This window comes from Sciurus vulgaris (assembly GCF_902686455.1).
Source record: "Sciurus vulgaris genome assembly, chromosome: 5".
NCBI classification, from domain to species: Eukaryota; Metazoa; Chordata; class Mammalia; order Rodentia; family Sciuridae; genus Sciurus; species Sciurus vulgaris.
Window position 1 is genome coordinate 107478276 of NC_136465.1, and position 16326 is coordinate 107494601.

General features: G+C 34.7%; 1 protein-coding gene across 2 annotated transcripts in view; it reads right to left on the reverse strand.

Annotated features, from left to right (window-relative positions):
- Positions 1–16326, reverse strand: part of NELL2 (neural EGFL like 2) — a 433796-nt gene that overhangs the window by 112354 nt on the left and 305116 nt on the right. The gene's annotated exons all lie outside the window — the stretch shown is intronic.

Consider the following 16326-nt stretch of genomic DNA (forward strand, 5'->3'; position numbering starts at 1 on the left):
ATTTTGAAGACACTATATTTTAAACTGTACTTACATCTTGTTTATAACATGACACTTCTAACCACAGACATATGCAAATCCCAAACTAAAGATGACCTCAGATTTTGAAGTACTATATACTCCTCTGGAAGTGTACACTTCGTTTACATTTCCACAAACATTAAATACAAAAGGATTTGGAGAAGAGGCCCATCAACAGTAGGATGGAACAGAAGGACAGGGGAGGTAAGGATGGGGATTAATTCTCAGAAGTGGATTCCAAAGCCAGCTGTGTATACTCTCTGTGGTTAATATTTGGGGAGTTATTCTTGTGAAATAAATCTGCCACTTAAGTGTTTGCTGTGACAGGGAAGGATGTGAAAGTGTATTACTCCATGAGTCATGACCTGCACTATAATGGAGTTGTAGTTCTGGGATCTAGGTGCCTGTGGTTAACACCTGCACCCACACTTGTAGGCATAAAGATACTTATGCAAACTCTTGGGGAATATCTGACCTTCTTAGTAAATTCCTTTCTTTTTCTACAAAGTATCACATATCTATTAAATAAGACAAACTTGATTTTATAAAATGTATAAATATAAACTTACAAACAAACAACCAATATGATGACTCCTTTGCTTAAAATTTGAAACTTTTGAAAGCACTGGATTGTTTGATCTTTCCAGCACCCAAGTAAGAAAGGCAGAACAAATATCTATCATCATTTTAAAGAGAAGTCAGTAGCAGCTCAAAGTGTTTATATATTGTGCACAAGTTCACAGGAATATTAGGTAGCTTTAGAATTCTAGCATTCATTAAAAATGTAAATGTTAAAAATAAATATAGTGAATATGAAAAGGAAAACAGACATAACATCAGAGTCAGGATGAATATAAAATGAAGTATGTAAGTAAATGCACACACAGATTATCCTGTTAAAATCCCTGCAAGGCACTACTTACTAGTATTTTACAGAAATATTATTTAGAGCTAAAATTAAATACACATTTTAATATTTTACATTGATTGATCCATATGATATAAGTTATGAGGAAGATATAAGGAATGCTAGATTTTCATTCTATAACTCTTCTTTGTACTTGTGACATTATTAATGGTAATGTACCTGTAACTTTGAAAAAACTGCCTTTGGCACAACCAGTTGAGATTAGATCAGAATAATTCACCACAACTAATAAAATAGAATGTACTGTGCTTTTCTAAAATAAAAATTAACATTTCATTATGATATTTTATGTCTCATGCTATAAGTGGTCACAGTTATTATATTTTTAAATCACAGTCCTGTAATAAAATTCTTAGAGATCATTCCCAAGAATCCATCAGAAGTATGAGACATTTCAAACACTGAGATTTTAGAATCATATGACCGGATATCTTATTTTCCAAATTCCTGGTTGAATTACTCAAAATTACACAAAATTACACCCTTACTAGTATCAGAACACTTCATGGTTTTTAATAAATTCCTGCTTACTATTGGAAGCTTAGGGAAAAAAATATATGGATTACACATGAGTTTCATAGTTGGAATTATACTCGAAGGGCCATAAAACATTTCAGAGAGACCAAAATGGTCAGCCTACCTTCCTTTGGATTCTGTGGCCTGAAGCAAAATAAATCTACATTCTGAAGTTTGTACCTGCTGCCAATTTTCTTCCCAGTGCAATTCAAAGTGCCGCAGTTCATCTATAAAACTCTATATGGACAACTGTAGCCCTTTAAGGACAGCTGTTGAATCATTAGATGCTGCTTTCATCCCTGCCTTGGCTGTGTTCTGAATCAGGCCATACTCACTGGGCATGGGGAGGGCCTAAAAAGATTTGGTTTAGTAACCAGGATGAAAAATGTTAAATAACTAATCAACCTAAGACCTGGTTTGCTATGTTACAGTTACTGCTCCCAAACAGTTCAAGGTAGAGACAGTTCAGGTTCTGACATGCACCCATGTCTTTACACCTACTGCTCCCTTTGTCTGTAATGTTCTTTCCCCCAGGTTCTTTTGGAAAACACTAACCGTCTTCAATGATTACACAAAAATATTTTGTTATTTGTGAAAATACCTAGATCTCCTCCTTTGACAAAATTAGGAGCTACTATGTTTTCCATAGTAAAATATTTGACAGTCCTTCCCCAAACAGAATACAAGCAAAGCAAAGCAACAAGCAATTATTCTGTAACGTTATCACGATAAATAGTTCATCATTGCCATTCCATATTTTTTGGTCAAATATCAATTTCTGATTCCCTGAGGACTACATTATCAACCCATCAAGTTCATACCTTGATTTTGAAACTTCCTCTAACAGATTTAAAGTATAGTAAACAAAATTAAGGAAGAAAACTCAAAGATGAAATTTTAATCAATATTATATTCCAGTGTTTGAGAAAAGCAAGTCAGGATGTAACATTGAATGGATTCCATGGTTTATTTCACATATGTTGAAAGGCAGATATTCAGCTATGATGTTCAGAATATACAATCCACATGCTTCAATACGATTTTCAAATCCTCAGTGAAGATTTCATTGTTCATGTGATGTGATAATCCAAGTGACAGCTGAGATTGTAATGAAATGCATCTCTAACTCTTCTGCATTACAAATAATAGCACATGTTATTTTAATCAAAATGGAATCATTCATTGAATCTAGGAATTGGAAATTTAAACAAAATGAGAAAAAAATAAATATATGGAAAGAAAACACCATCAGTCAACAATATCAAGAAGAAGAAATTTGGGTGTCAGTCAATATAGTATAGTATCTATAAAACCTGTAATCTTATAGAAGTATTTGAAAATGATTTGTTCTGTGTACCATAATTTCTTGGCTCTCCATCTCTACATTAAAAAAAAAAAAAAAAAAAAAACAATTTCATACCAGTGACAGGCTCAATGTAGTAAAATTTCTCCATAGGAAAAAATAGTAATAATCAGTCTGAAGGGCGAGTAGCACAGTAGTAGAACACTTGCCTACCATAGGCAAGGCCTGGACTTGATCCCCAGCACCACACACATGCAGACACACACACACAAAATTCAAAAAGTAGTACTAATGTATGTAACTGGATTCTCCAAAAGGAGATGGTACATATAACACTAATAGTTTGTTTTCACTGATTTACTCCTAACTTGGGAACATTAATGTATCCAAAATAATTTTAAGACTCCACATCCAAAGATGTCATCAATCATGTAATAATATATAGCTGGACATAAGTTGTTTTATATTTAGTATTCACATTGAGTTGTTATCTAGAGGAAAAACAGACATTCTAAAATTCACATAGTTTTCTTGCCTATGACTTCAACATATATGCAATACAAGAGCACATGTTCTGTTCAAGAATTTCAGTAAGATATAAAATGCAAATACTGCAAAAATAAGAGTGAAAAGCTCTTATTGAAATATGTCTACGTTTAAATTTATTAAATACACTTTTTTTTTTTCCAAAGTCTGTTTTGTATTAGGGTCTGCTTAGGATGAAAAGAGTAGCTATCTCAAAAATCTAAGTTTAGCTGGGTAGGTAAGACAGAAATAAATACCTTGAATACATGGCCTACATTATGAGAAACATGTAAAGAAGTGAACTGTGGGGTTGCAAGAGACCAAGGGAAAAAGAAGTCCTTTCTGGTTGGGTCAGGTAGGAATCCAGGAATAGCTCCTTGTAGAATAGAATATTTGACCCTAATATTTTTTACTATGTTGCGGGGAGGAGGCACAGATTTCAAAATAAATGACTATTCATGTGCTTTGATTCTTTTGTTTTTGGGGTAGTAAGGCCCTTAAAGTCTGAATGAATCTGAATGATTTATTATAATTGTAGCTGTGTTTTATTGCTTCTATATACCACATAATTTGCAAAATACATTTTATCAATTAGAAAACATTATTTCACAGAAAATTCAACTTGGTTTGCAAGGCTAATTTGCTGAAGATTACAGAACTAATAAGTGTGAGAATTGTGAATCACAACAGCTGACTTTAAAAACTAGATTATTGATCACTAAGCAATAGTTGCCCAATGTATTTAATGCTGTGTTTCCCCCAATCTTTTATCTTTGTATTGTTTGTAAATATCCATAGGTTTTTAGTTGTTCACACAGTTTAATGTCTTTCTATTGCATGTAGTCTTCCATTGCTTCACAATTAGGAAATTATCATTTATTTATTGCATTTTCTCCCAGAATTTAACCCTGTCCAATAAGAATCTTTAGAGTAATAGAACTTCATAGGGCAAAGGATTGAGGGAGCTTTCTCTTCATACTGAAATCCTCATTTTCACACGGTTGAGAGGAACTTTTAAAAAGTAAGATACCAAATATGGTAAAGTAAAAACCCTTGCAAAACAAAGTAACTTAGTCAAAGAACTTACTATACCAGCTTTAATTCCCCCAATTTAAAAATCTCTTGAGGCTCAGCATTAAAACAGGCAAACAGACAGCTCCAATGTCTGAGAGCCCCAGTGGTCCTAGTCACACTGTACACTGCTTTCAGAAAATTCCACTTCACAAGTCCCAGTAGTATCCTTGAACCTCTAGCTAACACCTTTATACTCTATATTCTGTCCTTCTGGTAACATAATACAATATAGATTCACAGCTGATCTACTACCCTCAGAGAAATTATTTTCTCCTCTGATGGATTCCTTCAGTCACAGAAATATATTATCTATGTTGACTCTTTTACTTTTCTGTCCAAATCTAAAAATGTTGGGGAAACAACAGCTAAAAAAAAATCCAAAAGCTTCTTCACTTTCCCTGACCGAGGTGTTTCCTGGAATATCAACTTCACAGTAAACTGTCTCTTAGATTGTAGCAAGACACTATCCTAAACAGTGACAACCTACCTTCTGGTTTTAACTATTATTTATTTTAAACCTAAGAAGAAGTTCCATAGGTTTAAGACCAAATAAGTCTTAAGCAAGGAAGCACATAGAAGTGTGCATTATTCATGAGATGCTTTTAATAAATAGTAGCATCAACTACATGTTCAGAGTGATGGTTTATCTAAAAAATGTATAGCTGCATAGTTATTTTCCTCTTACTTCCGTAGATCAGATTGCTTGCTTTAAAATATCAATAGATTTTGCAGAAGCTCATCCATAAGTGTTACTCATGTGTTCCTGTCAAAATAAATACACAGTTATCTGCACTGGCCTGTGAAAAGCATCAGAACAGCACAGCCCACAGATCAGTAATACTGAGACTTCATTTTACTCTAAAAAGATGGGTAACAACCGTGAGCATTCAGATAAAAGACATCATCTCTATTCTATCAAACTAAGCATTTGAACTTGCCCATAGCTAATTATTACTATCACAAGATAATTATCATACTGTGTATCTTTTCAAAATAAGTACAGACTATGTTTAAAGAATGTTCTGTATTACAATTCAACAATTTCCAGGGGCTTTGGGGTCTATAAGAAAGAACTGGAACTTGTTCCTCCCTTCCTTCCTTCCTCTTCAAAGATACTTAGTGGTCTGGCATATGGAGACATTGAGTTTGCCACCACCATCAACACAAATTTCTGTATTCAAAACATTTATGCCCCAATGATTATTGAGTTTTGAGGAACATTGTTACAATTCATTAGATGATTTAAAATGTCCTCAATCAACTGTACTAAATATACTAAGACCATAACTAAATATGTGGGATAAAGAAGAAAAATGAGAAAATTATGAGCTATTTTAATGGCAACAGCAGGGAGGTAACGTGATACAGTGCACCCTTGATTTCCAGACAGGTTTGATTTTAGATGTCATTTTATTGTAGTTAGGTAGCCCTGAAAAAGCCAATCCTTTTAGGTTAAGTAAGAAAGTTGAGATGTTTATTAGAGAGATACTGTAAAGAATAAATTTCAATGATGAATTAAAGACCCTAGCAAAGAACAAACACAATAATTGTCAGCTATTTATTTCAGTGGAAAATTAATTTTTTTGCCTTCATTAGATCATGTCCTATCTTTTCCATTTTAATTCTATAGAGAAGATCTAAATGTTCCACAGAGTATGTTCTTTTTATAATTCTTTCTGAAATAAAGTGCATTTTGGATATTTTCTGATTCTAGAATGCCACTTTCTCAAAGGTGACATCAAGGGGGAAATGCCTGCTGTCATACTGATGAAAGGTGTTCTGTTTTATTCTTGTGATTATCTTATTTATTCACTTCATATTACAGAAAAAAATATTTCCTACCATATTGTTTTAACAGAAATCTGCTTTTATTATCATTAAAATAACTTCAAGAAATCCTACTGTAAACATGTTTAATGCTCACACTGGCAGCAAACTCTCTCAAACTCATTTTTAACTTCCAAGCATTTTTTGTTCACTATTCAAGTTTCCTGTTCACTGACCATACCAATTCAATACTGACTTCTTGTTATTCTTCAGTTTGCTTGGCAACTAGAAATTTTTTTCAGACTTCCTCCTTCTGTCATGCTTGGTTTATTTTCTCCTAGTCTTTTCACTTGTATGCTCAGCCTCCTTCCCTAATCCTTATTTGATCAAGAATCTAATACACTCAAATTTCCTCCCTTTCCTTTAGTAATTTCACAACATAATCCAAATTCTGGTTTTATGGCAAAAACTTGTTTTGTCTCAATTGTGTTTCATGGAGTAAGCTTTATCTGAATACACTGAAGGGCAACCACATCTTATAACTATCACCAGATAATTTACATCTGTTCTCTCAAAATTTTATTGAAGTTTCTTCTGTGTAGTTCCAGTGTTCTGAGGATGAAAATATGGATGATTTGAGATTTTTTTACCTCAAGGAACTTTTAAACTGTTAGGAGACTGGTGATATGAACAGGTAACTAACGGTGGTACGTTGTAGAAGTTGATTAGTGCTGTGAGAAAAAATAATAGTAACTAGGGACAATAGCTAATTCTTTAGTCTTTACTACATGCTATAAAGAACTGTGTAAAGTTTTTTACATACACTATACCTTTTAGTCTTCACAAAAGACTTTTCAGGTAAGTACTACTATTATTCTTCATTACAAATGGGAATATAGAACTTTCTTTTGTGGTTGTTGTTGTTATATAAATTAACCAATGTATTATAGGTCAGGGATGTCTCAAATGGCAGAACTTCTGTTGGTCTTTCAATTCCTTCAGTCTTCTGATTGCAGACTTGACAGTGACAGCAGAAGGGTGTTGTAGGTCCAGGCACCGCCAGCCACTGTTCTCATGCAGGAACCACAGTGCCAGAACCCCATAGCCCATCTCTTCATCTTGGTTTTGCCACAGAAGGAGCAAGCGTACTTGGTGTGCTGGCTGATTTCAATTTTCTTCACCATTTTCTGGAGGGAAGTACTGTTTGCCAACGATTTACCAACAATTCCGAACTACTTAGTGTGTTTATCCATGTTGCTGTGACTTAGGCCAGAGCCTAGAGAACCAGAACTTTCTTAAAGCAATTATGTACCTTGTCCAACAGCATTTAGCCAGAAAGTGACATAATCAGGAATCACCTTCAATACTTTAAAAACTGCAACCAACAAACAAAAATCTCATGAGACTTAAGGAGCTCAGAGATGAGGACTAACTGAAGAGTCTGGAAAGCATAAAGAAATAGGCAAATAGGTGGGTCTTGAAATATGGGTGGGAGGTTAGCAGAAAAGGGTAAAAATGGGAAAGAGCATTCACAGGAAGAGAATATGAATGGAGAAAATAAGAGCATGGAGCATGAGCAAGCCATTAAGTGATAGAGGTGGCAGATGCTGATGATTGAAAGATATAGTAAGGAATAAAAGTATTGGTAGGATCCAGAACACAACATGATTTTATCTGGTTGTCAATAAAGCAATAGTGACTGTCAGCTAAGAAAGAAAAGATGGCATGCCAAAATTAGAGATAATTTTTACGAAAATTAATCTAATAGCAATGTGTAAATGAGGAGGCACTAACTTCCTTGACAAACTTGGTTTCCCATGTTAGAAATACAGCATTGCTCTTTCTTTTTTTCAACCCTTCTTTTTTTTCTTTTTATTTAATCCTTTTGAGTCAGATTATTCCCAAGAGTTTAATCAGGAGTCGTATAACATTAAAAGGAAGAGGAAGAGAAAGGCAGCAATGAAAAAATGAATAAATAAAAAGAAAGCAGGTGCTTATTACCTGCCAAGCACTGGGCTGGGCAATGTATACATGTAACATACACACTGCACGCAGTAGACATATCTTTCTTACTGCAGACATTCCAGCCTCTGTGCTTCTGTGGAACTAAACTGTATTAAATGGACAAAGTAATGAAGAAAGGGGCAGATTTAGACATAGAACTCAGAGGTACCAAAGTGAATCAATATCTGTGCCTAGAGAAAGAAAGACATTAGATAACTCAGGCTGTGAATCAGGATGCCTGGCAAGATGGTGTCAAGATGAATAGAAATAAGAGAGCTTCTTACCTTTAGGGATTTTGCTATTCTTGTTCTTGTTTATTTTTTTATTTTTTATTTTTTTTGTTTGTAGGGCATAGAAGAAAACAGAATTAAGAAGTCAAAGTACAAAAGTAAGGACCATATTAGAAAACTGAATTTATTCTATTGATGATGCTAAAAAAATAAGTAAACACTCCCTATACAAAATCTGTGAGACAAACACTTAGGTGGTAAGCTGTTGGGTCTAATTTATTAATCACCTTAACGTCCAACACAAAATTGATCTGCAATGAATATATGTTAAAGAGTGCATCAATCACCATGAAATGTGTCTCTAATACGTGCAGCAGTTAGAGACCTGCTAATGCAGACTGGTCAAGGTATTTGAGGGTAGCAATCCTGTCATCTCTGTTTTCTCTTCAAATGCTTGCCCCCTCTCTTTGCCCTCACTCTCAGCACATGACACCTCCAAGGACTTCATAGGAAAATGTCCAGGTCACAAGAATTTCTCATCCATAGAAATCTGCAGCTAAATCTATCCTTAAGCCTTTCTACCTCCAAAACCAGGAATCTGGCATTCACCATGAACTTCTCTCTTGTTTCTTCTCACCCTCCACATCCTAGAGACCAAGTCACTTAGATTCTACTTCCCTAGTAGTTCTAATTCCCATCCCCTATTTTTATGAACAATGGTAAACAGCTGCCAAATTTTGGACACTAAATCTCTCTTGTTTGGATTTGGGCAATGGTCTCATGACGACAGCACTGCCTCCACTTTGATCCATCTCCAGACCACAGTCTGAATGACTTTTCATGAATCTGATCTCCTCTCTCCCTTATCCCAATTCTCTTTTCCTCTCCTTTTTGTTTTTAGTGACACCACAATGTTTTTCACCAGCCATCAAGTTACTTAATCTGTCTTGTCCACAGTTTCCTACTCTGTAAAATCCCCAGCAGGATGTAGGTCAGTAATCAGTAATCAACCAAACATTTTTGCAGTAAAAATGTGTCTATTCATACCAAATGGGATCAATAAAGATAAGAAATAGCCTCACATCATTGAATTTTGCTGGCAAGAGAATTTTAGAAATAAAAATTTGGGGGAATTTCAGAATTATGAATAAGAGTTCATGGCTAGATATGCTCTTCATAGGGTTGAGGATCAAATGAGGTGATGTATGGAAAGCACTGAGAATGATCCGGGCATAAGCAGTGCTTCATGAAGTAGTTAAACTAGTAAGGATTGTGGATCTCCTTACCTGTCCCATAATTTCGGCATATTCCTGAAGACAGGACATTTTTACCATAGATCTTTGAATCCTCACTCTAACTGTAACATCTAATACATATTAAGCACTTGATAAATGTGGATGAATAAATGATGGTCAGGTTCTAATATACAAAATCAACATTTTTCAAATTCTCCATGCCCGACATCTGGAGTTCACTGTATTCACTCTAAGTCCACATAATATGTTTGAGATTAAACATTTGTAACAGCATCTATGTGCTGGTTAAGAGATCATGATGCTGAACTTCGCCAAGGCTGAAGTTCAAGCTTATTACTCCTATGTTTCCATGCCATTGCTCCTCCTAAATTTGGTAAAATGAGTGTTTTTCCATTTATTGGCATTTGAAAGAAAGGAAAGATTTTCACTAAACTAGTGAAAAATCACTGCTGGAGAAAAAATATCACCCTTGCCTAACCTCACATGATCTATTCTTTTATTGAAAGTTCTAAGGCTTGCTCTGCTTTTAATATCTACAAATAAATAAGATTAGAGAGTATTTCCAACAAACCATACCAGAAAAAATGTATCTTAAAACAAAATTCAATATAAAAGGGAACTTTTGAAATTCCCTTTTATCATCTACAGTAAACAACCACAGTACACTGACCCAGACAGTCCTTCCAATGCATTTTAAATCTTAGAATATTTCCACACTTGGAACAGATAATAAATTCTGACCTTCAATCATCCAATTGTAGAACATAGAATAATTCCTTAGATTTTAAAGAAATGAGACTATGGGGCAAAAAGATCCATCAATATTTCCACTCAAGGACTTAATTTTAAAATGATCTTCATCATAAAGTTCATTTTTACTAACAAATGTTATTTGAGTCTCTACCACAGAACAATTCAAGAAACACTATGAGTTTCTATTCTAAAGGATTACATGTATGTTCTTCAGTGTACTTGATAAGATACATATAAAAATATCTTTTGTGCACTTTTATTTCATATTTCTGTGTATACTATGTTTTGGAGCATCTAATCATCTCTGACTTTTAAATCTAATATATCTTAATGTTCTTTAATATTGTCAATATTATCTGCAATGATGTTGATGCTACAAATATGTGTTAAGGTCTTTAATGTGTAAGTAAGAGTTTACTTATGACAAGATAAATAAGGAGGAATCCCTCCAAGACATTTATAGATGTTACCGCCTCATAAAATAATGCATGTAATGTCTCTTTAAGTGTGTCCATGTGTGTATGTGTGAATGCATTATATGTGTGTTTGTGCATATGTGTGTGTATATATAATTTACCTTCACTAGTAATAGATAGATGTTAAGTAGCAAGTTGGTACCTAATTTGCACCTGTGTTTTGTTCTGTTGTTGAGTGGCAAGAATCAATTTAGGTATATAGTGAACTCTTTTTTCTCTTACTTTGAAAGTCACATTTTTAAAATCCAAAAAGGATTTTCTTTTTTGATAATACGGTTAGAGTGCCTCTTCATTTTTTTTTCCCAAGATTTTGAAATGGCTTTTATTCTAAACCTCATTCTGAACCACTCGATTTTACTTGATGAGGTTCCTTCAAATGCAGTAATTCTTTTCTCACTTTTCTGCACAGAGTGGAGCTCTTGCCCCCAGGAACCACTGAAAGTTTTCAGAGGAACTTGAGAAATGCTTTAACCTGCCAACTTATTCAGTGTCCCTGAATAGTATACATCCCGCTTCAAAAACAAGCTAACTCATCCTTTTGTTTATGCCCACTTTTCCATAAGCAATAGGCATCAGGGATTGCAATCAGGTTAACCATTAGATGTAAACAGGTATTTGATCTTAATACCAGAAGACATGTAGCCTTTGGAGCGGTAAAATAACAACATAGGAAGATGAACTCTAACTTTTTTATTCTCCCCTCTCATTTCACTACATGCCTTCTCACACCTCTGCTTCCTCCCCTGGCGTCCCAACTGCAAGCTTCCCTTACATCATCTCTAATTTACTCATTCTACTTTTTAAAAAGTCTTCCACAGTGTCAATTAAAAACTTTTAAAAAATTGTAAATTGTAATCTCCCTAACTGCAGGTGAACATTTTAATTACAACCAGCAAGGTTCTGCTCTGGGGAAACCACCTGCTCTTTGTATTCACCACTCTTGTTCCACCTTCTGATTGCACCTGGCATCTTCCTCATCACTGCCTTCTTTCCTCCACCTTCTGTCTCTGGGGACCCAGATCTAGTGTCACTGGCAAGCACATATATTTAAAGGCTCTTTCTTTTTGTGCTGTTTAAACATGTTCCATCTTTCTTCCCACAAATGAAAAATCCATTCACTCAGAGTGCCACTTAAACGCAAAGTGAGATGAAAGAATGCGGGCAAGAAGGCAAGAAGGCAAACTGAAAAGATTTGCAGTTCCAAAGAACAGCTGGTTCCAGTAGCTTCCTGGGCCTCTATGACAGATCAAGTTGACCAGGACTCTGTTATGTTCCTTCTTTTCTGTCTTCCAACCTGGCCTCCATATTCTTCACCCACCCTTCCCAACCCATTGTACCCCAAGATGAAATGACAGACTAAATCATAATGATTATTTTTAAAGTGAGACATAAACATTCTTAAAATTCTGGGAAAAACAGACTGTTGGGATTATCATTTGAGACTTTTGAGAAATACAATTATCTGAAAGAGAAGATTAAAATCATTCAGCTGCATGTATTTCAGAATCACTAAATGTTAGGGAAGGTACACTATTGAGGTCATAAGTTTATTTGGGGAGTAGGGAGGTTCTCTTTCTTGAAATGCCAGTTCTCATGGCTTTCATAACAGCCTCTGTCTCCACTGTTGTCTTAGCCTGTTATGCTTTCCTCTATCACAACATAGAACAACCTAGATTGCAAGTATTACCTACCAATCTTTGTTTCTAGGTTATGAACTCCCAATTACAAGGCAGATGTGCTTTGTTTTTATGCCCCAATTAACATGACAAGGGAGGTTAAAGAATAGTTATCCCTGCCAGAATGAGCAACAGTCAACTCTATGAGCCACCTCTCTACATCTAAGTAAAAATGGTATACATATTTGATGTGTAAATGCAGCTTCAAGAAGCGAGCATATACTCACTATATGCTTCACTGCCATATACTCGTTGTATATGGCATACACTGAGTATCTGGCAGAGGGTCTGATTGAAATTCAGTGCTTTGTCCGTTTTTATTCCCTGATTTTCAAAATGCACCAATCCATCTAGGTTGTTTTAAGAAGGTCCTGGTCTGAATGCTGAACACTTGCAACAGAAGACTTTAAACTGGATTTATATTCCTGGACTCTCTCTCCATTCAACTATCCTAGAGGAAAAAAATCTAGAAAACATTGATTATTGTGTGGTCAATCAAATCTGCCAACACATTACCATATCTCAAAATCTTATCTGAATTGTGCTGAAATACTCAAGCTTGCCAACACAAATGAAGTTAACACCTTTATAATTATTCCTGACAATTCTACATAAACTAAGGTAAAATGAAACTTACAAGGTAAATGAAAAAGAGGTATCATTACAAACTCAATTTTAATCAATATTCTTCTCTAACATCATCTCTATAAATTTTTTCCCTATAAGTTTAAAATTAAATAATTTTTAAAAGCAATCATACATATACCAATATATTTGAAGGTATTCTGATAATAAGCAAACATACCCATCTGCAGCTTTCTTATTTCATATAAATACACAGAATGAGCATTTCAAAACATGAAGCTGATCATGATACTTCTACTTTCTTCTCTTCCCAGACTTCTTTGGGATAAAACTCAGAGTGTTTGCCTTGGCTACAATATGCCCTCTCAAGGAAGTGATCCTTCACCTCTCCTCCCAGTCCCTCTGGCTGGTGTTCCTTGAAATAAAAAGGCATTTTTAATGCCTATAATCCACTCAGGACTCTACTCAGAGGGCACATTCCACAAAGAAGCTGTTTCTCATATCGCTTCCTTTCTTTACAGCACTTGTTCATATCTAATATTGTATTATATTATACAAAATTATTTGTTTATATATTTATTGTCCATCTTCTTAATTAAAATGAAGCACTATGAGGGCAGTGACCTTAATTTGTTTTCTGCTATTTCTATAACACCTAAGAGAATTTATGCACAGTAAAAAATATAGAGAAGTTTAAAAAAGAAATTAGACCTTATGAAGTTATATCTCTTATCATAATTCTTACTGACCACATGAAGAAATGGAGGCTCAGGTAGATTAAATGATTTATCCAAGGTACCAATTAATAAAGTGGAAAAATTGGATCTTATTTATCTTTACTTTCAGCCAACAGCTTTTGATTATAAAGAAACAAACATGAAGCAAAGGATACCCACACTGAATTTCAACCTTGCAAAAATGTAACTTTTTTGTTTTTTAGAATAGTAATAGTTTTTAATCTTGGTTTATTTTTGTTTTCCTTTCACTCACTAAGAGGGAGCCCTAGTGTGATTTTGCAGATCCCAGAATGTGAAAGCTAACAGGGTGTGACAGCTGGTATGTCCCTTGCTCGTCACATTCAGTGGTCTGTAACAGGGTAAATGACACAATTACCTGCTGTAATTACTGCTGCTGACAATCCAGTCTCCCTGGTGAAAGCTTTATGAAATTCAGAACTGCTTTTCTTGTCAATTCAATCAAAACCTTTGCCCACATATCTTGGACAGTATTTGGCTAAATAAACATTTAAAAATTACACCCCAAATCTAAGTGGACATTTATTTCTTAGTGTAATCTAAGTATTTTGTATGTATATTCTGTTTAAATGTAATTTTGTGAATTGAAATGGAAATATTTCTAATAAAGTTTTGCTTCAAATCAAGAATAAAGTCTCACTAGTTATAAAGATGCATGGAATACCTAAAAATAAATAAATAAATAAATAAAAAGCAGGTGCACCGAAAAGATAAAAATCAGGAGGACTGAATAAATAGAGCATCTGCCAAAAATCTCTTGTCTATAGTGGTCTGTTGTACACCAAACTTGTTACTTGTTTTATTTCAACTATAAAGACACTTGAGAATATATACAGATACAAACAATTGTAATAGCTGAATGCTCTGAGTTTGGCTGACAGCCAAATCCTTCAAAAGTTAGAGGTAGGCTGACAGAGTGAAAAATAAAAAGGCACAGGGACATATTTTCTTTCAGATTTATAACTTGTTTCCCTATTCTTTAAAAATAGTATAATTACTAAATTCCCAAAGTCTGGGATTAGCAGATTAAATAGTTTAAACAGGGTATTAAAAGAAGCCTACTTTTGAGAAAATAGTACAACTCTTTTGCAAGTATATTCAATGAACACACTTTTTCCCCCCATGGATAACACCATTATGTTATTAGAAGTATATTAGTAACCACTTGATTTTGATTTTGCAAATAACTGGTTCCTGCTTTAATGATGCAATGCATTCCTGGAAATCATACCAGAAGGCTGATTATCATTAAATGGAACTAATCATTTCCTTATTGAGTTCACATGTTCTAACACAGTTTGGCATCATCAGCAAGAACCAATGAATAAAAGGGTGAGGAGGTCAAAAATAAAGGACATGTGTTTCATAATCAGTGCTGAATGTGCACACCAGTGAAATGCACAGATGAGAAAAGGTGGCTAATGTGGAATTCAACTACACTGTGATTTGTGTGTGAGTTAGCTTTTCATTGCTGTGAACAAAATGCCTGATAAAAACAACTTCAAGGAGGAAAGATTTACTTGGCTCATTGTTTCAGAATTATCAGTCCATGGTTGGCTGGTTTCATTGCTTTGGGCCTGAGATGAGGCAGAACATCATGGTGGAAGGGAGTGGTGGAAGAAAGCTGGCCACTTGTTAGTAGCCAGGAGAAAGGGGAAGGGGCTGAGGACAAGACATAACATCCAAAGGAATTTCCCCAAGGACCCTCTCCTTCAACAGTGTCCTACCTCTTACCATTTCTACTGCTTTCCAATAGTTTAATTGAACAATCGATGGATTACGCCACTGATAAGGTCAGAGCCCTCATGATCCAATCACTCCCCAAACCTCCACATCTGAGAACTGCTGCTTTAGGGAGCAAACTTTCATACCTGTTTTTGGGGAACATTCCAGATACAAAACATAATAAATTGACACACAGTTCCTTATTCTATAATGATACAAAAGAATTGAATCATATTGACTCTTTAATTTACAATTCCTGGTAACAAAATTAGAGCAAATCAGTGTAATCCAAAAATCAAGATGGAAATGTTATATGAACATCAAGGAGAGTAAAGATAGAGGTACAAATTATCACACACATCTTATAACTTTATGTATTGAAAGGATTAAATTTTACATTTTAAAGTATAATGAAGTGTGAGTTAATAACACAATGGGGATTGTACTGATAGAAAATCAGTAAATCCTCTTTAGATTTCTTTTTTTTTTTATTGTAAACAAATGGGATACATGTTGTTTCTCTGTTTGTACATGGCGTAAAGGCATACCATTTGTGTAATCATAAATTTACATAGAGTAATGTTGTTTGATTCATTCTGTTATTTTTTCCCTTCCCCCCACCCCTCCCACCCCTCTTTACCTCTTTAGATTTCTTAGCCTTGGTAATTATTCAGTGGTTGCCAAAAATATTGTAGCATGCTCACCCCCACAGAGAACACTTAGCTGCTGCAC